Source organism: Pinus tabuliformis, chromosome 1_1, assembly GCF_031772625.1.
Source record: "Pinus tabuliformis cultivar Carrire ecotype Pingquan chromosome 1_1, CPIR1, whole genome shotgun sequence".
Classification (NCBI taxonomy): Eukaryota; Viridiplantae; Streptophyta; class Pinopsida; order Pinales; family Pinaceae; genus Pinus; species Pinus tabuliformis.
Window position 1 is genome coordinate 711,510,915 of NC_142297.1, and position 17,413 is coordinate 711,528,327.

The following is a 17,413-nucleotide window of genomic DNA, read 5'->3' on the forward strand; positions in this document are numbered from 1 at the left end:
TCCCGGTCGGAAGTCGCGAGCGGGATCACAGCGCAACGGAGGCGACGCATCGCGGCAGCGGGCGATGAATCTAGGACCGTTCGCATCACCGCAGCGAAGATGACACGGGGAGAGTGGGTAGGAGGTTTAAATCATATGTACTCTTGTAGGAACTCGAATTTCGGAGGAACCCGTGGGTCGTTCACGGAAAGGCAGCGCGAGCTCCACGCAGCGTCGTCGGTGGCCGCGGAGCTTACGCCTTTTTCGTCCCGCTCTCTCTCGTCCTTCTTTTTGTTAACCCCCTCCGTTCTTCCCCTGCTTCGCTGGCTCCGCGCGGGGCGGGCGGCGCCGCCAAGTCGGGGAAGAGGGCGAGCTCCTGCGCCGAGCCGCTTCGGATCGAGGGCCACGGATGGGCCCCATGCGCTGCGCGTGGCTCGGCGGCCTCCCTTGAAGAGGGGGAGGGGGCGAGATCTTTGCGGGTGCGATCATACCAGCGTTAATGCACCGGATCCCATCAGAACTCCGCAGTTAAGCGCGCTTGGGCTAGAGTAGTACTGGGATGGGTGACCTCCCGGGAAGTCCTAGTGTTGCACCCTACCCCCCTTTTTGCGCGGCTCGGCGGGAGCGATCGGCGCTAGGGCGGAACTCCGCGGCTGCGCGTGCTCGACGGTAAATTGGATTGCGTGCTGCGATGAATCTAGGACCGTTCGCATCACCGCAGCGAAGATGACACGGGGAGAGTGGGTAGGAGGTTTAAATCATATGTACTCTTGTAGGAACTCGAATTTCGGAGGAACCCGTGGGTCGTTCACGGAAAGGCAGCGCGAGCTCCACGCAGCGTCGTCGGTGGCCGCGGAGCTTACGCCTTTTTCGTCCCGCTCTCTCTCGTCCTTCTTTTTGTTAACCCCCTCCGTTCTTCCCCTGGTTCGCTGGCTCCGCGCGGGGCGGGCGGCGCCGCCAAGTCGGGGAAGAGGGCGAGCTCCTGCGCCGAGCCGCTTCGGATCGAGGGCCACGGATGGGCCCCATGCGCTGCGCGTGGCTCGGCGGCCTCCCTTGAAGAGGGGGAGGGGGCGAGATCTTTGCGGGTGCGATCATACCAGCGTTAATGCACCGGATCCCATCAGAACTCCGCAGTTAAGCGCGCTTGGGCTAGAGTAGTACTGGGATGGGTGACCCCCCGGGAAGTCCTAGTGTTGCACCCTACCCCCCTTTTTGCGCGGCTCGGCGGGAGCGATCGGCGCTAGTGCGGAACTCCGCGGCTGCGCGTGCTCGACGGTAAATTGGATTGCGTGCTGCGTGTTTATCTTGTTTTGCGGCGTGGGGCCACTTATATATCGATTTATAACGGAATCTCGCGAACGAAGAGATCGCCGGAGCATTAAGGAGGGGGGCCTAACTGAGGGAAACGGCGACTCGCTCGAGACTGCTCCAAGGGAAGTTCGAGAAGGGGGCACCGATTTATCGTCCCGGTCGGAAGTCGCGAGCGGGATCACAGCGCAACGGAGGCGACGCATCGCGGCAGCGGGCGATGAATCTAGGACCGTTCGCATCACCGCAGCGAAGATGACACGGGGAGAGTGGGTAGGAGGTTTAAATCATATGTACTCTTGTAGGAACTCGAATTTCGGAGGAACCCGTGGGTCGTTCACGGAAAGGCAGCGCGAGCTCCACGCAGCGTCGTCGGTGGCCGCGGAGCTTACGCCTTTTTCGTCCCGCTCTCTCTCGTCCTTCTTTTTGTTAACCCCCTCCGTTCTTCCCCTGGTTCGCTGGCTCCGCGCGGGGCGGGCGGCGCCGCCAAGTCGGGGAAGAGGGCGAGCTCCTGCGCCGAGCCGCTTCGGATCGAGGGCCACGGATGGGCCCCATGCGCTGCGCGTGGCTCGGCGGCCTCCCTTGAAGAGGGGGAGGGGGCGAGATCTTTGCGGGTGCGATCATACCAGCGTTAATGCACCGGATCCCATCAGAACTCCGCAGTTAAGCGCGCTTGGGCTAGAGTAGTACTGGGATGGGTGACCCCCCGGGAAGTCCTAGTGTTGCACCCTACCCCCCTTTTTGCGCGGCTCGGCGGGAGCGATCGGCGCTAGTGCGGAACTCCGCGGCTGCGCGTGCTCGACGGTAAATTGGATTGCGTGCTGCGTGTTTATCTTGTTTTGCGGCGTGGGGCCACTTATATATCGATTTATAACGGAATCTCGCGAACGAAGAGATCGCCGGAGCATTAAGGAGGGGGGCCTAACTGAGGGAAACGGCGACTCGCTCGAGACTGCTCCAAGGGAAGTTCGAGAAGGGGGCACCGATTTATCGTCCCGGTCGGAAGTCGCGAGCGGGATCACAGCGCAACGGAGGCGACGCATCGCGGCAGCGGGCGATGAATCTAGGACCGTTCGCATCACCGCAGCGAAGATGACACGGGGAGAGTGGGTAGGAGGTTTAAATCATATGTACTCTTGTAGGAACTCGAATTTCGGAGGAACCCGTGGGTCGTTCACGGAAAGGCAGCGCGAGCTCCACGCAGCGTCGTCGGTGGCCGCGGAGCTTACGCCTTTTTCGTCCCGCTCTCTCTCGTCCTTCTTTTTGTTAACCCCCTCCGTTCTTCCCCTGGTTCGCTGGCTCCGCGCGGGGCGGGCGGCGCCGCCAAGTCGGGGAAGAGGGCGAGCTCCTGCGCCGAGCCGCTTCGGATCGAGGGCCACGGATGGGCCCCATGCGCTGCGCGTGGCTCGGCGGCCTCCCTTGAAGAGGGGGAGGGGGCGAGATCTTTGCGGGTGCGATCATACCAGCGTTAATGCACCGGATCCCATCAGAACTCCGCAGTTAAGCGCGCTTGGGCTAGAGTAGTACTGGGATGGGTGACCCCCCGGGAAGTCCTAGTGTTGCACCCTACCCCCCTTTTTGCGCGGCTCGGCGGGAGCGATCGGCGCTAGTGCGGAACTCCGCGGCTGCGCGTGCTCGACGGTAAATTGGATTGCGTGCTGCGTGTTTATCTTGTTTTGCGGCGTGGGGCCACTTATATATCGATTTATAACGGAATCTCGCGAACGAAGAGATCGCCGGAGCATTAAGGAGGGGGGCCTAACTGAGGGAAACGGCGACTCGCTCGAGACTGCTCCAAGGGAAGTTCGAGAAGGGGGCACCGATTTATCGTCCCGGTCGGAAGTCGCGAGCGGGATCACAGCGCAACGGAGGCGACGCATCGCGGCAGCGGGCGATGAATCTAGGACCGTTCGCATCACCGCAGCGAAGATGACACGGGGAGAGTGGGTAGGAGGTTTAAATCATATGTACTCTTGTAGGAACTCGAATTTCGGAGGAACCCGTGGGTCGTTCACGGAAAGGCAGCGCGAGCTCCACGCAGCGTCGTCGGTGGCCGCGGAGCTTACGCCTTTTTCGTCCCGCTCTCTCTCGTCCTTCTTTTTGTTAACCCCCTCCGTTCTTCCCCTGGTTCGCTGGCTCCGCGCGGGGCGGGCGGCGCCGCCAAGTCGGGGAAGAGGGCGAGCTCCTGCGCCGAGCCGCTTCGGATCGAGGGCCACGGATGGGCCCCATGCGCTGCGCGTGGCTCGGCGGCCTCCCTTGAAGAGGGGGAGGGGGCGAGATCTTTGCGGGTGCGATCATACCAGCGTTAATGCACCGGATCCCATCAGAACTCCGCAGTTAAGCGCGCTTGGGCTAGAGTAGTACTGGGATGGGTGACCCCCCGGGAAGTCCTAGTGTTGCACCCTACCCCCCTTTTTGCGCGGCTCGGCGGGAGCGATCGGCGCTAGTGCGGAACTCCGCGGCTGCGCGTGCTCGACGGTAAATTGGATTGCGTGCTGCGTGTTTATCTTGTTTTGCGGCGTGGGGCCACTTATATATCGATTTATAACGGAATCTCGCGAACGAAGAGATCGCCGGAGCATTAAGGAGGGGGGCCTAACTGAGGGAAACGGCGACTCGCTCGAGACTGCTCCAAGGGAAGTTCGAGAAGGGGGCACCGATTTATCGTCCCGGTCGGAAGTCGCGAGCGGGATCACAGCGCAACGGAGGCGACGCATCGCGGCAGCGGGCGATGAATCTAGGACCGTTCGCATCACCGCAGCGAAGATGACACGGGGAGAGTGGGTAGGAGGTTTAAATCATATGTACTCTTGTAGGAACTCGAATTTCGGAGGAACCCGTGGGTCGTTCACGGAAAGGCAGCGCGAGCTCCACGCAGCGTCGTCGGTGGCCGCGGAGCTTACGCCTTTTTCGTCCCGCTCTCTCTCGTCCTTCTTTTTGTTAACCCCCTCCGTTCTTCCCCTGGTTCGCTGGCTCCGCGCGGGGCGGGCGGCGCCGCCAAGTCGGGGAAGAGGGCGAGCTCCTGCGCCGAGCCGCTTCGGATCGAGGGCCACGGATGGGCCCCATGCGCTGCGCGTGGCTCGGCGGCCTCCCTTGAAGAGGGGGAGGGGGCGAGATCTTTGCGGGTGCGATCATACCAGCGTTAATGCACCGGATCCCATCAGAACTCCGCAGTTAAGCGCGCTTGGGCTAGAGTAGTACTGGGATGGGTGACCCCCCGGGAAGTCCTAGTGTTGCACCCTACCCCCCTTTTTGCGCGGCTCGGCGGGAGCGATCGGCGCTAGTGCGGAACTCCGCGGCTGCGCGTGCTCGACGGTAAATTGGATTGCGTGCTGCGTGTTTATCTTGTTTTGCGGCGTGGGGCCACTTATATATCGATTTATAACGGAATCTCGCGAACGAAGAGATCGCCGGAGCATTAAGGAGGGGGGCCTAACTGAGGGAAACGGCGACTCGCTCGAGACTGCTCCAAGGGAAGTTCGAGAAGGGGGCACCGATTTATCGTCCCGGTCGGAAGTCGCGAGCGGGATCACAGCGCAACGGAGGCGACGCATCGCGGCAGCGGGCGATGAATCTAGGACCGTTCGCATCACCGCAGCGAAGATGACACGGGGAGAGTGGGTAGGAGGTTTAAATCATATGTACTCTTGTAGGAACTCGAATTTCGGAGGAACCCGTGGGTCGTTCACGGAAAGGCAGCGCGAGCTCCACGCAGCGTCGTCGGTGGCCGCGGAGCTTACGCCTTTTTCGTCCCGCTCTCTCTCGTCCTTCTTTTTGTTAACCCCCTCCGTTCTTCCCCTGGTTCGCTGGCTCCGCGCGGGGCGGGCGGCGCCGCCAAGTCGGGGAAGAGGGCGAGCTCCTGCGCCGAGCCGCTTCGGATCGAGGGCCACGGATGGGCCCCATGCGCTGCGCGTGGCTCGGCGGCCTCCCTTGAAGAGGGGGAGGGGGCGAGATCTTTGCGGGTGCGATCATACCAGCGTTAATGCACCGGATCCCATCAGAACTCCGCAGTTAAGCGCGCTTGGGCTAGAGTAGTACTGGGATGGGTGACCCCCCGGAAGTCCTAGTGTTGCACCCTACCCCCCTTTTTGCGCGGCTCGGCGGGAGCGATCGGCGCTAGTGCGGAACTCCGCGGCTGCGCGTGCTCGACGGTAAATTGGATTGCGTGCTGCGTGTTTATCTTGTTTTGCGGCGTGGGGCCACTTATATATCGATTTATAACGGAATCTCGCGAACGAAGAGATCGCCGGAGCATTAAGGAGGGGGGCCTAACTGAGGGAAACGGCGACTCGCTCGAGACTGCTCCAAGGGAAGTTCGAGAAGGGGGCACCGATTTATCGTCCCGGTCGGAAGTCGCGAGCGGGATCACAGCGCAACGGAGGCGACGCATCGCGGCAGCGGGCGATGAATCTAGGACCGTTCGCATCACCGCAGCGAAGATGACACGGGGAGAGTGGGTAGGAGGTTTAAATCATATGTACTCTTGTAGGAACTCGAATTTCGGAGGAACCCGTGGGTCGTTCACGGAAAGGCAGCGCGAGCTCCACGCAGCGTCGTCGGTGGCCGCGGAGCTTACGCCTTTTTCGTCCCGCTCTCTCTCGTCCTTCTTTTTGTTAACCCCCTCCGTTCTTCCCCTGGTTCGCTGGCTCCGCGCGGGGCGGGCGGCGCCGCCAAGTCGGGGAAGAGGGCGAGCTCCTGCGCCGAGCCGCTTCGGATCGAGGGCCACGGATGGGCCCCATGCGCTGCGCGTGGCTCGGCGGCCTCCCTTGAAGAGGGGGAGGGGGCGAGATCTTTGCGGGTGCGATCATACCAGCGTTAATGCACCGGATCCCATCAGAACTCCGCAGTTAAGCGCGCTTGGGCTAGAGTAGTACTGGGATGGGTGACCCCCCGGGAAGTCCTAGTGTTGCACCCTACCCCCCTTTTTGCGCGGCTCGGCGGGAGCGATCGGCGCTAGTGCGGAACTCCGCGGCTGCGCGTGCTCGACGGTAAATTGGATTGCGTGCTGCGTGTTTATCTTGTTTTGCGGCGTGGGGCCACTTATATATCGATTTATAACGGAATCTCGCGAACGAAGAGATCGCCGGAGCATTAAGGAGGGGGGCCTAACTGAGGGAAACGGCGACTCGCTCGAGACTGCTCCAAGGGAAGTTCGAGAAGGGGGCACCGATTTATCGTCCCGGTCGGAAGTCGCGAGCGGGATCACAGCGCAACGGAGGCGACGCATCGCGGCAGCGGGCGATGAATCTAGGACCGTTCGCATCACCGCAGCGAAGATGACACGGGGAGAGTGGGTAGGAGGTTTAAATCATATGTACTCTTGTAGGAACTCGAATTTCGGAGGAACCCGTGGGTCGTTCACGGAAAGGCAGCGCGAGCTCCACGCAGCGTCGTCGGTGGCCGCGGAGCTTACGCCTTTTTCGTCCCGCTCTCTCTCGTCCTTCTTTTTGTTAACCCCCTCCGTTCTTCCCCTGGTTCGCTGGCTCCGCGCGGGGCGGGCGGCGCCGCCAAGTCGGGGAAGAGGGCGAGCTCCTGCGCCGAGCCGCTTCGGATCGAGGGCCACGGATGGGCCCCATGCGCTGCGCGTGGCTCGGCGGCCTCCCTTGAAGAGGGGGAGGGGGCGAGATCTTTGCGGGTGCGATCATACCAGCGTTAATGCACCGGATCCCATCAGAACTCCGCAGTTAAGCGCGCTTGGGCTAGAGTAGTACTGGGATGGGTGACCCCCCGGGAAGTCCTAGTGTTGCACCCTACCCCCCTTTTTGCGCGGCTCGGCGGGAGCGATCGGCGCTAGTGCGGAACTCCGCGGCTGCGCGTGCTCGACGGTAAATTGGATTGCGTGCTGCGTGTTTATCTTGTTTTGCGGCGTGGGGCCACTTATATATCGATTTATAACGGAATCTCGCGAACGAAGAGATCGCCGGAGCATTAAGGAGGGGGGCCTAACTGAGGGAAACGGCGACTCGCTCGAGACTGCTCCAAGGGAAGTTCGAGAAGGGGGCACCGATTTATCGTCCCGGTCGGAAGTCGCGAGCGGGATCACAGCGCAACGGAGGCGACGCATCGCGGCAGCGGGCGATGAATCTAGGACCGTTCGCATCACCGCAGCGAAGATGACACGGGGAGAGTGGGTAGGAGGTTTAAATCATATGTACTCTTGTAGGAACTCGAATTTCGGAGGAACCCGTGGGTCGTTCACGGAAAGGCAGCGCGAGCTCCACGCAGCGTCGTCGGTGGCCGCGGAGCTTACGCCTTTTTCGTCCCGCTCTCTCTCGTCCTTCTTTTTGTTAACCCCCTCCGTTCTTCCCCTGGTTCGCTGGCTCCGCGCGGGGCGGGCGGCGCCGCCAAGTCGGGGAAGAGGGCGAGCTCCTGCGCCGAGCCGCTTCGGATCGAGGGCCACGGATGGGCCCCATGCGCTGCGCGTGGCTCGGCGGCCTCCCTTGAAGAGGGGGAGGGGGCGAGATCTTTGCGGGTGCGATCATACCAGCGTTAATGCACCGGATCCCATCAGAACTCCGCAGTTAAGCGCGCTTGGGCTAGAGTAGTACTGGGATGGGTGACCCCCCGGGAAGTCCTAGTGTTGCACCCTACCCCCCTTTTTGCGCGGCTCGGCGGGAGCGATCGGCGCTAGTGCGGAACTCCGCGGCTGCGCGTGCTCGACGGTAAATTGGATTGCGTGCTGCGTGTTTATCTTGTTTTGCGGCGTGGGGCCACTTATATATCGATTTATAACGGAATCTCGCGAACGAAGAGATCGCCGGAGCATTAAGGAGGGGGGCCTAACTGAGGGAAACGGCGACTCGCTCGAGACTGCTCCAAGGGAAGTTCGAGAAGGGGGCACCGATTTATCGTCCCGGTCGGAAGTCGCGAGCGGGATCACAGCGCAACGGAGGCGACGCATCGCGGCAGCGGGCGATGAATCTAGGACCGTTCGCATCACCGCAGCGAAGATGACACGGGGAGAGTGGGTAGGAGGTTTAAATCATATGTACTCTTGTAGGAACTCGAATTTCGGAGGAACCCGTGGGTCGTTCACGGAAAGGCAGCGCGAGCTCCACGCAGCGTCGTCGGTGGCCGCGGAGCTTACGCCTTTTTCGTCCCGCTCTCTCTCGTCCTTCTTTTTGTTAACCCCCTCCGTTCTTCCCCTGGTTCGCTGGCTCCGCGCGGGGCGGGCGGCGCCGCCAAGTCGGGGAAGAGGGCGAGCTCCTGCGCCGAGCCGCTTCGGATCGAGGGCCACGGATGGGCCCCATGCGCTGCGCGTGGCTCGGCGGCCTCCCTTGAAGAGGGGGAGGGGGCGAGATCTTTGCGGGTGCGATCATACCAGCGTTAATGCACCGGATCCCATCAGAACTCCGCAGTTAAGCGCGCTTGGGCTAGAGTAGTACTGGGATGGGTGACCCCCCGGAAGTCCTAGTGTTGCACCCTACCCCCCTTTTTGCGCGGCTCGGCGGGAGCGATCGGCGCTAGTGCGGAACTCCGCGGCTGCGCGTGCTCGACGGTAAATTGGATTGCGTGCTGCGTGTTTATCTTGTTTTGCGGCGTGGGGCCACTTATATATCGATTTATAACGGAATCTCGCGAACGAAGAGATCGCCGGAGCATTAAGGAGGGGGGCCTAACTGAGGGAAACGGCGACTCGCTCGAGACTGCTCCAAGGGAAGTTCGAGAAGGGGGCACCGATTTATCGTCCCGGTCGGAAGTCGCGAGCGGGATCACAGCGCAACGGAGGCGACGCATCGCGGCAGCGGGCGATGAATCTAGGACCGTTCGCATCACCGCAGCGAAGATGACACGGGGAGAGTGGGTAGGAGGTTTAAATCATATGTACTCTTGTAGGAACTCGAATTTCGGAGGAACCCGTGGGTCGTTCACGGAAAGGCAGCGCGAGCTCCACGCAGCGTCGTCGGTGGCCGCGGAGCTTACGCCTTTTTCGTCCCGCTCTCTCTCGTCCTTCTTTTTGTTAACCCCCTCCGTTCTTCCCCTGGTTCGCTGGCTCCGCGCGGGGCGGGCGGCGCCGCCAAGTCGGGGAAGAGGGCGAGCTCCTGCGCCGAGCCGCTTCGGATCGAGGGCCACGGATGGGCCCCATGCGCTGCGCGTGGCTCGGCGGCCTCCCTTGAAGAGGGGGAGGGGGCGAGATCTTTGCGGGTGCGATCATACCAGCGTTAATGCACCGGATCCCATCAGAACTCCGCAGTTAAGCGCGCTTGGGCTAGAGTAGTACTGGGATGGGTGACCCCCCGGGAAGTCCTAGTGTTGCACCCTACCCCCCTTTTTGCGCGGCTCGGCGGGAGCGATCGGCGCTAGTGCGGAACTCCGCGGCTGCGCGTGCTCGACGGTAAATTGGATTGCGTGCTGCGTGTTTATCTTGTTTTGCGGCGTGGGGCCACTTATATATCGATTTATAACGGAATCTCGCGAACGAAGAGATCGCCGGAGCATTAAGGAGGGGGGCCTAACTGAGGGAAACGGCGACTCGCTCGAGACTGCTCCAAGGGAAGTTCGAGAAGGGGGCACCGATTTATCGTCCCGGTCGGAAGTCGCGAGCGGGATCACAGCGCAACGGAGGCGACGCATCGCGGCAGCGGGCGATGAATCTAGGACCGTTCGCATCACCGCAGCGAAGATGACACGGGGAGAGTGGGTAGGAGGTTTAAATCATATGTACTCTTGTAGGAACTCGAATTTCGGAGGAACCCGTGGGTCGTTCACGGAAAGGCAGCGCGAGCTCCACGCAGCGTCGTCGGTGGCCGCGGAGCTTACGCCTTTTTCGTCCCGCTCTCTCTCGTCCTTCTTTTTGTTAACCCCCTCCGTTCTTCCCCTGGTTCGCTGGCTCCGCGCGGGGCGGGCGGCGCCGCCAAGTCGGGGAAGAGGGCGAGCTCCTGCGCCGAGCCGCTTCGGATCGAGGGCCACGGATGGGCCCCATGCGCTGCGCGTGGCTCGGCGGCCTCCCTTGAAGAGGGGGAGGGGGCGAGATCTTTGCGGGTGCGATCATACCAGCGTTAATGCACCGGATCCCATCAGAACTCCGCAGTTAAGCGCGCTTGGGCTAGAGTAGTACTGGGATGGGTGACCCCCCGGGAAGTCCTAGTGTTGCACCCTACCCCCTTTTTGCGCGGCTCGGCGGGAGCGATCGGCGCTAGTGCGGAACTCCGCGGCTGCGCGTGCTCGACGGTAAATTGGATTGCGTGCTGCGTGTTTATCTTGTTTTGCGGCGTGGGGCCACTTATATATCGATTTATAACGGAATCTCGCGAACGAAGAGATCGCCGGAGCATTAAGGAGGGGGGCCTAACTGAGGGAAACGGCGACTCGCTCGAGACTGCTCCAAGGGAAGTTCGAGAAGGGGGCACCGATTTATCGTCCCGGTCGGAAGTCGCGAGCGGGATCACAGCGCAACGGAGGCGACGCATCGCGGCAGCGGGCGATGAATCTAGGACCGTTCGCATCACCGCAGCGAAGATGACACGGGGAGAGTGGGTAGGAGGTTTAAATCATATGTACTCTTGTAGGAACTCGAATTTCGGAGGAACCCGTGGGTCGTTCACGGAAAGGCAGCGCGAGCTCCACGCAGCGTCGTCGGTGGCCGCGGAGCTTACGCCTTTTTCGTCCCGCTCTCTCTCGTCCTTCTTTTTGTTAACCCCCTCCGTTCTTCCCCTGGTTCGCTGGCTCCGCGCGGGGCGGGCGGCGCCGCCAAGTCGGGGAAGAGGGCGAGCTCCTGCGCCGAGCCGCTTCGGATCGAGGGCCACGGATGGGCCCCATGCGCTGCGCGTGGCTCGGCGGCCTCCCTTGAAGAGGGGGAGGGGGCGAGATCTTTGCGGGTGCGATCATACCAGCGTTAATGCACCGGATCCCATCAGAACTCCGCAGTTAAGCGCGCTTGGGCTAGAGTAGTACTGGGATGGGTGACCCCCCGGGAAGTCCTAGTGTTGCACCCTACCCCCCTTTTTGCGCGGCTCGGCGGGAGCGATCGGCGCTAGTGCGGAACTCCGCGGCTGCGCGTGCTCGACGGTAAATTGGATTGCGTGCTGCGTGTTTATCTTGTTTTGCGGCGTGGGGCCACTTATATATCGATTTATAACGGAATCTCGCGAACGAAGAGATCGCCGGAGCATTAAGGAGGGGGGCCTAACTGAGGGAAACGGCGACTCGCTCGAGACTGCTCCAAGGGAAGTTCGAGAAGGGGGCACCGATTTATCGTCCCGGTCGGAAGTCGCGAGCGGGATCACAGCGCAACGGAGGCGACGCATCGCGGCAGCGGGCGATGAATCTAGGACCGTTCGCATCACCGCAGCGAAGATGACACGGGGAGAGTGGGTAGGAGGTTTAAATCATATGTACTCTTGTAGGAACTCGAATTTCGGAGGAACCCGTGGGTCGTTCACGGAAAGGCAGCGCGAGCTCCACGCAGCGTCGTCGGTGGCCGCGGAGCTTACGCCTTTTTCGTCCCGCTCTCTCTCGTCCTTCTTTTTGTTAACCCCCTCCGTTCTTCCCCTGGTTCGCTGGCTCCGCGCGGGGCGGGCGGCGCCGCCAAGTCGGGGAAGAGGGCGAGCTCCTGCGCCGAGCCGCTTCGGATCGAGGGCCACGGATGGGCCCCATGCGCTGCGCGTGGCTCGGCGGCCTCCCTTGAAGAGGGGGAGGGGGCGAGATCTTTGCGGGTGCGATCATACCAGCGTTAATGCACCGGATCCCATCAGAACTCCGCAGTTAAGCGCGCTTGGGCTAGAGTAGTACTGGGATGGGTGACCCCCCGGGAAGTCCTAGTGTTGCACCCTACCCCCCTTTTTGCGCGGCTCGGCGGGAGCGATCGGCGCTAGTGCGGAACTCCGCGGCTGCGCGTGCTCGACGGTAAATTGGATTGCGTGCTGCGTGTTTATCTTGTTTTGCGGCGTGGGGCCACTTATATATCGATTTATAACGGAATCTCGCGAACGAAGAGATCGCCGGAGCATTAAGGAGGGGGGCCTAACTGAGGGAAACGGCGACTCGCTCGAGACTGCTCCAAGGGAAGTTCGAGAAGGGGGCACCGATTTATCGTCCCGGTCGGAAGTCGCGAGCGGGATCACAGCGCAACGGAGGCGACGCATCGCGGCAGCGGGCGATGAATCTAGGACCGTTCGCATCACCGCAGCGAAGATGACACGGGGAGAGTGGGTAGGAGGTTTAAATCATATGTACTCTTGTAGGAACTCGAATTTCGGAGGAACCCGTGGGTCGTTCACGGAAAGGCAGCGCGAGCTCCACGCAGCGTCGTCGGTGGCCGCGGAGCTTACGCCTTTTTCGTCCCGCTCTCTCTCGTCCTTCTTTTTGTTAACCCCCTCCGTTCTTCCCCTGGTTCGCTGGCTCCGCGCGGGGCGGGCGGCGCCGCCAAGTCGGGGAAGAGGGCGAGCTCCTGCGCCGAGCCGCTTCGGATCGAGGGCCACGGATGGGCCCCATGCGCTGCGCGTGGCTCGGCGGCCTCCCTTGAAGAGGGGGAGGGGGCGAGATCTTTGCGGGTGCGATCATACCAGCGTTAATGCACCGGATCCCATCAGAACTCCGCAGTTAAGCGCGCTTGGGCTAGAGTAGTACTGGGATGGGTGACCCCCCGGGAAGTCCTAGTGTTGCACCCTACCCCCCTTTTTGCGCGGCTCGGCGGGAGCGATCGGCGCTAGTGCGGAACTCCGCGGCTGCGCGTGCTCGACGGTAAATTGGATTGCGTGCTGCGATGAATCTAGGACCGTTCGCATCACCGCAGCGAAGATGACACGGGGAGAGTGGGTAGGAGGTTTAAATCATATGTACTCTTGTAGGAACTCGAATTTCGGAGGAACCCGTGGGTCGTTCACGGAAAGGCAGCGCGAGCTCCACGCAGCGTCGTCGGTGGCCGCGGAGCTTACGCCTTTTTCGTCCCGCTCTCTCTCGTCCTTCTTTTTGTTAACCCCCTCCGTTCTTCCCCTGGTTCGCTGGCTCCGCGCGGGGCGGGCGGCGCCGCCAAGTCGGGGAAGAGGGCGAGCTCCTGCGCCGAGCCGCTTCGGATCGAGGGCCACGGATGGGCCCCATGCGCTGCGCGTGGCTCGGCGGCCTCCCTTGAAGAGGGGGAGGGGGCGAGATCTTTGCGGGTGCGATCATACCAGCGTTAATGCACCGGATCCCATCAGAACTCCGCAGTTAAGCGCGCTTGGGCTAGAGTAGTACTGGGATGGGTGACCCCCCGGGAAGTCCTAGTGTTGCACCCTACCCCCCTTTTTGCGCGGCTCGGCGGGAGCGATCGGCGCTAGTGCGGAACTCCGCGGCTGCGCGTGCTCGACGGTAAATTGGATTGCGTGCTGCGTGTTTATCTTGTTTTGCGGCGTGGGGCCACTTATATATCGATTTATAACGGAATCTCGCGAACGAAGAGATCGCCGGAGCATTAAGGAGGGGGGCCTAACTGAGGGAAACGGCGACTCGCTCGAGACTGCTCCAAGGGAAGTTCGAGAAGGGGGCACCGATTTATCGTCCCGGTCGGAAGTCGCGAGCGGGATCACAGCGCAACGGAGGCGACGCATCGCGGCAGCGGGCGATGAATCTAGGACCGTTCGCATCACCGCAGCGAAGATGACACGGGGAGAGTGGGTAGGAGGTTTAAATCATATGTACTCTTGTAGGAACTCGAATTTCGGAGGAACCCGTGGGTCGTTCACGGAAAGGCAGCGCGAGCTCCACGCAGCGTCGTCGGTGGCCGCGGAGCTTACGCCTTTTTCGTCCCGCTCTCTCTCGTCCTTCTTTTTGTTAACCCCCTCCGTTCTTCCCCTGGTTCGCTGGCTCCGCGCGGGGCGGGCGGCGCCGCCAAGTCGGGGAAGAGGGCGAGCTCCTGCGCCGAGCCGCTTCGGATCGAGGGCCACGGATGGGCCCCATGCGCTGCGCGTGGCTCGGCGGCCTCCCTTGAAGAGGGGGAGGGGGCGAGATCTTTGCGGGTGCGATCATACCAGCGTTAATGCACCGGATCCCATCAGAACTCCGCAGTTAAGCGCGCTTGGGCTAGAGTAGTACTGGGATGGGTGACCCCCCGGGAAGTCCTAGTGTTGCACCCTACCCCCCTTTTTGCGCGGCTCGGCGGGAGCGATCGGCGCTAGTGCGGAACTCCGCGGCTGCGCGTGCTCGACGGTAAATTGGATTGCGTGCTGCGTGTTTATCTTGTTTTGCGGCGTGGGGCCACTTATATATCGATTTATAACGGAATCTCGCGAACGAAGAGATCGCCGGAGCATTAAGGAGGGGGGCCTAACTGAGGGAAACGGCGACTCGCTCGAGACTGCTCCAAGGGAAGTTCGAGAAGGGGGCACCGATTTATCGTCCCGGTCGGAAGTCGCGAGCGGGATCACAGCGCAACGGAGGCGACGCATCGCGGCAGCGGGCGATGAATCTAGGACCGTTCGCATCACCGCAGCGAAGATGACACGGGGAGAGTGGGTAGGAGGTTTAAATCATATGTACTCTTGTAGGAACTCGAATTTCGGAGGAACCCGTGGGTCGTTCACGGAAAGGCAGCGCGAGCTCCACGCAGCGTCGTCGGTGGCCGCGGAGCTTACGCCTTTTTCGTCCCGCTCTCTCTCGTCCTTCTTTTTGTTAACCCCCTCCGTTCTTCCCCTGGTTCGCTGGCTCCGCGCGGGGCGGGCGGCGCCGCCAAGTCGGGGAAGAGGGCGAGCTCCTGCGCCGAGCCGCTTCGGATCGAGGGCCACGGATGGGCCCCATGCGCTGCGCGTGGCTCGGCGGCCTCCCTTGAAGAGGGGGAGGGGGCGAGATCTTTGCGGGTGCGATCATACCAGCGTTAATGCACCGGATCCCATCAGAACTCCGCAGTTAAGCGCGCTTGGGCTAGAGTAGTACTGGGATGGGTGACCCCCCGGGAAGTCCTAGTGTTGCACCCTACCCCCCTTTTTGCGCGGCTCGGCGGGAGCGATCGGCGCTAGTGCGGAACTCCGCGGCTGCGCGTGCTCGACGGTAAATTGGATTGCGTGCTGCGTGTTTATCTTGTTTTGCGGCGTGGGGCCACTTATATATCGATTTATAACGGAATCTCGCGAACGAAGAGATCGCCGGAGCATTAAGGAGGGGGGCCTAACTGAGGGAAACGGCGACTCGCTCGAGACTGCTCCAAGGGAAGTTCGAGAAGGGGGCACCGATTTATCGTCCCGGTCGGAAGTCGCGAGCGGGATCACAGCGCAACGGAGGCGACGCATCGCGGCAGCGGGCGATGAATCTAGGACCGTTCGCATCACCGCAGCGAAGATGACACGGGGAGAGTGGGTAGGAGGTTTAAATCATATGTACTCTTGTAGGAACTCGAATTTCGGAGGAACCCGTGGGTCGTTCACGGAAAGGCAGCGCGAGCTCCACGCAGCGTCGTCGGTGGCCGCGGAGCTTACGCCTTTTTCGTCCCGCTCTCTCTCGTCCTTCTTTTTGTTAACCCCCTCCGTTCTTCCCCTGGTTCGCTGGCTCCGCGCGGGGCGGGCGGCGCCGCCAAGTCGGGGAAGAGGGCGAGCTCCTGCGCCGAGCCGCTTCGGATCGAGGGCCACGGATGGGCCCCATGCGCTGCGCGTGGCTCGGCGGCCTCCCTTGAAGAGGGGGAGGGGGCGAGATCTTTGCGGGTGCGATCATACCAGCGTTAATGCACCGGATCCCATCAGAACTCCGCAGTTAAGCGCGCTTGGGCTAGAGTAGTACTGGGATGGGTGACCCCCGGGAAGTCCTAGTGTTGCACCCTACCCCCCTTTTTGCGCGGCTCGGCGGGAGCGATCGGCGCTAGTGCGGAACTCCGCGGCTGCGCGTGCTCGACGGTAAATTGGATTGCGTGCTGCGTGTTTATCTTGTTTTGCGGCGTGGGGCCACTTATATATCGATTTATAACGGAATCTCGCGAACGAAGAGATCGCCGGAGCATTAAGGAGGGGGGCCTAACTGAGGGAAACGGCGACTCGCTCGAGACTGCTCCAAGGGAAGTTCGAGAAGGGGGCACCGATTTATCGTCCCGGTCGGAAGTCGCGAGCGGGATCACAGCGCAACGGAGGCGACGCATCGCGGCAGCGGGCGATGAATCTAGGACCGTTCGCATCACCGCAGCGAAGATGACACGGGGAGAGTGGGTAGGAGGTTTAAATCATATGTACTCTTGTAGGAACTCGAATTTCGGAGGAACCCGTGGGTCGTTCACGGAAAGGCAGCGCGAGCTCCACGCAGCGTCGTCGGTGGCCGCGGAGCTTACGCCTTTTTCGTCCCGCTCTCTCTCGTCCTTCTTTTTGTTAACCCCCTCCGTTCTTCCCCTGGTTCGCTGGCTCCGCGCGGGGCGGGCGGCGCCGCCAAGTCGGGGAAGAGGGCGAGCTCCTGCGCCGAGCCGCTTCGGATCGAGGGCCACGGATGGGCCCCATGCGCTGCGCGTGGCTCGGCGGCCTCCCTTGAAGAGGGGGAGGGGGCGAGATCTTTGCGGGTGCGATCATACCAGCGTTAATGCACCGGATCCCATCAGAACTCCGCAGTTAAGCGCGCTTGGGCTAGAGTAGTACTGGGATGGGTGACCCCCCGGGAAGTCCTAGTGTTGCACCCTACCCCCCTTTTTGCGCGGCTCGGCGGGAGCGATCGGCGCTAGTGCGGAACTCCGCGGCTGCGCGTGCTCGACGGTAAATTGGATTGCGTGCTGCGTGTTTATCTTGTTTTGCGGCGTGGGGCCACTTATATATCGATTTATAACGGAATCTCGCGAACGAAGAGATCGCCGGAGCATTAAGGAGGGGGGCCTAACTGAGGGAAACGGCGACTCGCTCGAGACTGCTCCAAGGGAAGTTCGAGAAGGGGGCACCGATTTATCGTCCCGGTCGGAAGTCGCGAGCGGGATCACAGCGCAACGGAGGCGACGCATCGCGGCAGCGGGCGATGAATCTAGGACCGTTCGCATCACCGCAGCGAAGATGACACGGGGAGAGTGGGTAGGAGGTTTAAATCATATGTACTCTTGTAGGAACTCGAATTTCGGAGGAACCCGTGGGTCGTTCACGGAAAGGCAGCGCGAGCTCCACGCAGCGTCGTCGGTGGCCGCGGAGCTTACGCCTTTTTCGTCCCGCTCTCTCTCGTCCTTCTTTTTGTTAACCCCCTCCGTTCTTCCCCTGGTTCG

General features: G+C 61.8%; 21 non-coding genes across 21 annotated transcripts; all 21 read left to right on the forward strand.

Annotated features, from left to right (window-relative positions):
- Positions 1-456: 456 nt before the first annotated feature.
- Positions 457-575, forward strand: LOC149215583 (5S ribosomal RNA). The gene has a single exon (XR_016251329.1). It is a non-coding gene; the product is annotated as a 5S ribosomal RNA (ribosomal RNA).
- A 487-nt stretch (positions 576-1,062) lies between these two features.
- LOC149215584 (5S ribosomal RNA) lies at positions 1,063-1,181 on the forward strand. Its single transcript, XR_016251522.1, has one exon. It is a non-coding gene; the product is annotated as a 5S ribosomal RNA (ribosomal RNA).
- Positions 1,182-1,899: 718 nt separating this feature from the next.
- Positions 1,900-2,018, forward strand: LOC149215585 (5S ribosomal RNA). Its single transcript, XR_016251523.1, has one exon. It is a non-coding gene; the product is annotated as a 5S ribosomal RNA (ribosomal RNA).
- A 718-nt stretch (positions 2,019-2,736) lies between these two features.
- Positions 2,737-2,855, forward strand: LOC149215586 (5S ribosomal RNA). Its single transcript, XR_016251524.1, has one exon. It is a non-coding gene; the product is annotated as a 5S ribosomal RNA (ribosomal RNA).
- Positions 2,856-3,573: 718 nt separating this feature from the next.
- On the forward strand, positions 3,574-3,692 carry LOC149215587 (5S ribosomal RNA). The gene has a single exon (XR_016251525.1). It is a non-coding gene; the product is annotated as a 5S ribosomal RNA (ribosomal RNA).
- Positions 3,693-4,410: 718 nt separating this feature from the next.
- Positions 4,411-4,529, forward strand: LOC149215588 (5S ribosomal RNA). Its single transcript, XR_016251526.1, has one exon. It is a non-coding gene; the product is annotated as a 5S ribosomal RNA (ribosomal RNA).
- A 718-nt stretch (positions 4,530-5,247) lies between these two features.
- Positions 5,248-5,365, forward strand: LOC149215589 (5S ribosomal RNA). The gene has a single exon (XR_016251612.1). It is a non-coding gene; the product is annotated as a 5S ribosomal RNA (ribosomal RNA).
- Positions 5,366-6,083: 718 nt separating this feature from the next.
- On the forward strand, positions 6,084-6,202 carry LOC149215590 (5S ribosomal RNA). The gene has a single exon (XR_016251527.1). It is a non-coding gene; the product is annotated as a 5S ribosomal RNA (ribosomal RNA).
- A 718-nt stretch (positions 6,203-6,920) lies between these two features.
- On the forward strand, positions 6,921-7,039 carry LOC149215591 (5S ribosomal RNA). The gene has a single exon (XR_016251528.1). It is a non-coding gene; the product is annotated as a 5S ribosomal RNA (ribosomal RNA).
- Positions 7,040-7,757: 718 nt separating this feature from the next.
- Positions 7,758-7,876, forward strand: LOC149215592 (5S ribosomal RNA). The gene has a single exon (XR_016251530.1). It is a non-coding gene; the product is annotated as a 5S ribosomal RNA (ribosomal RNA).
- A 718-nt stretch (positions 7,877-8,594) lies between these two features.
- LOC149215593 (5S ribosomal RNA) lies at positions 8,595-8,712 on the forward strand. Its single transcript, XR_016251613.1, has one exon. It is a non-coding gene; the product is annotated as a 5S ribosomal RNA (ribosomal RNA).
- A 718-nt stretch (positions 8,713-9,430) lies between these two features.
- LOC149215594 (5S ribosomal RNA) lies at positions 9,431-9,549 on the forward strand. The gene has a single exon (XR_016251531.1). It is a non-coding gene; the product is annotated as a 5S ribosomal RNA (ribosomal RNA).
- A 718-nt stretch (positions 9,550-10,267) lies between these two features.
- Positions 10,268-10,386, forward strand: LOC149215595 (5S ribosomal RNA). Its single transcript, XR_016251532.1, has one exon. It is a non-coding gene; the product is annotated as a 5S ribosomal RNA (ribosomal RNA).
- Positions 10,387-11,103: 717 nt separating this feature from the next.
- On the forward strand, positions 11,104-11,222 carry LOC149215596 (5S ribosomal RNA). Its single transcript, XR_016251533.1, has one exon. It is a non-coding gene; the product is annotated as a 5S ribosomal RNA (ribosomal RNA).
- A 718-nt stretch (positions 11,223-11,940) lies between these two features.
- On the forward strand, positions 11,941-12,059 carry LOC149215597 (5S ribosomal RNA). The gene has a single exon (XR_016251534.1). It is a non-coding gene; the product is annotated as a 5S ribosomal RNA (ribosomal RNA).
- Positions 12,060-12,777: 718 nt separating this feature from the next.
- LOC149215598 (5S ribosomal RNA) lies at positions 12,778-12,896 on the forward strand. Its single transcript, XR_016251536.1, has one exon. It is a non-coding gene; the product is annotated as a 5S ribosomal RNA (ribosomal RNA).
- Positions 12,897-13,383: 487 nt separating this feature from the next.
- On the forward strand, positions 13,384-13,502 carry LOC149215599 (5S ribosomal RNA). The gene has a single exon (XR_016251537.1). It is a non-coding gene; the product is annotated as a 5S ribosomal RNA (ribosomal RNA).
- A 718-nt stretch (positions 13,503-14,220) lies between these two features.
- On the forward strand, positions 14,221-14,339 carry LOC149215600 (5S ribosomal RNA). Its single transcript, XR_016251538.1, has one exon. It is a non-coding gene; the product is annotated as a 5S ribosomal RNA (ribosomal RNA).
- A 718-nt stretch (positions 14,340-15,057) lies between these two features.
- On the forward strand, positions 15,058-15,176 carry LOC149215601 (5S ribosomal RNA). The gene has a single exon (XR_016251539.1). It is a non-coding gene; the product is annotated as a 5S ribosomal RNA (ribosomal RNA).
- A 718-nt stretch (positions 15,177-15,894) lies between these two features.
- LOC149215602 (5S ribosomal RNA) lies at positions 15,895-16,012 on the forward strand. Its single transcript, XR_016251627.1, has one exon. It is a non-coding gene; the product is annotated as a 5S ribosomal RNA (ribosomal RNA).
- A 718-nt stretch (positions 16,013-16,730) lies between these two features.
- LOC149215603 (5S ribosomal RNA) lies at positions 16,731-16,849 on the forward strand. The gene has a single exon (XR_016251540.1). It is a non-coding gene; the product is annotated as a 5S ribosomal RNA (ribosomal RNA).
- Positions 16,850-17,413: the final 564 nt, after the last annotated feature.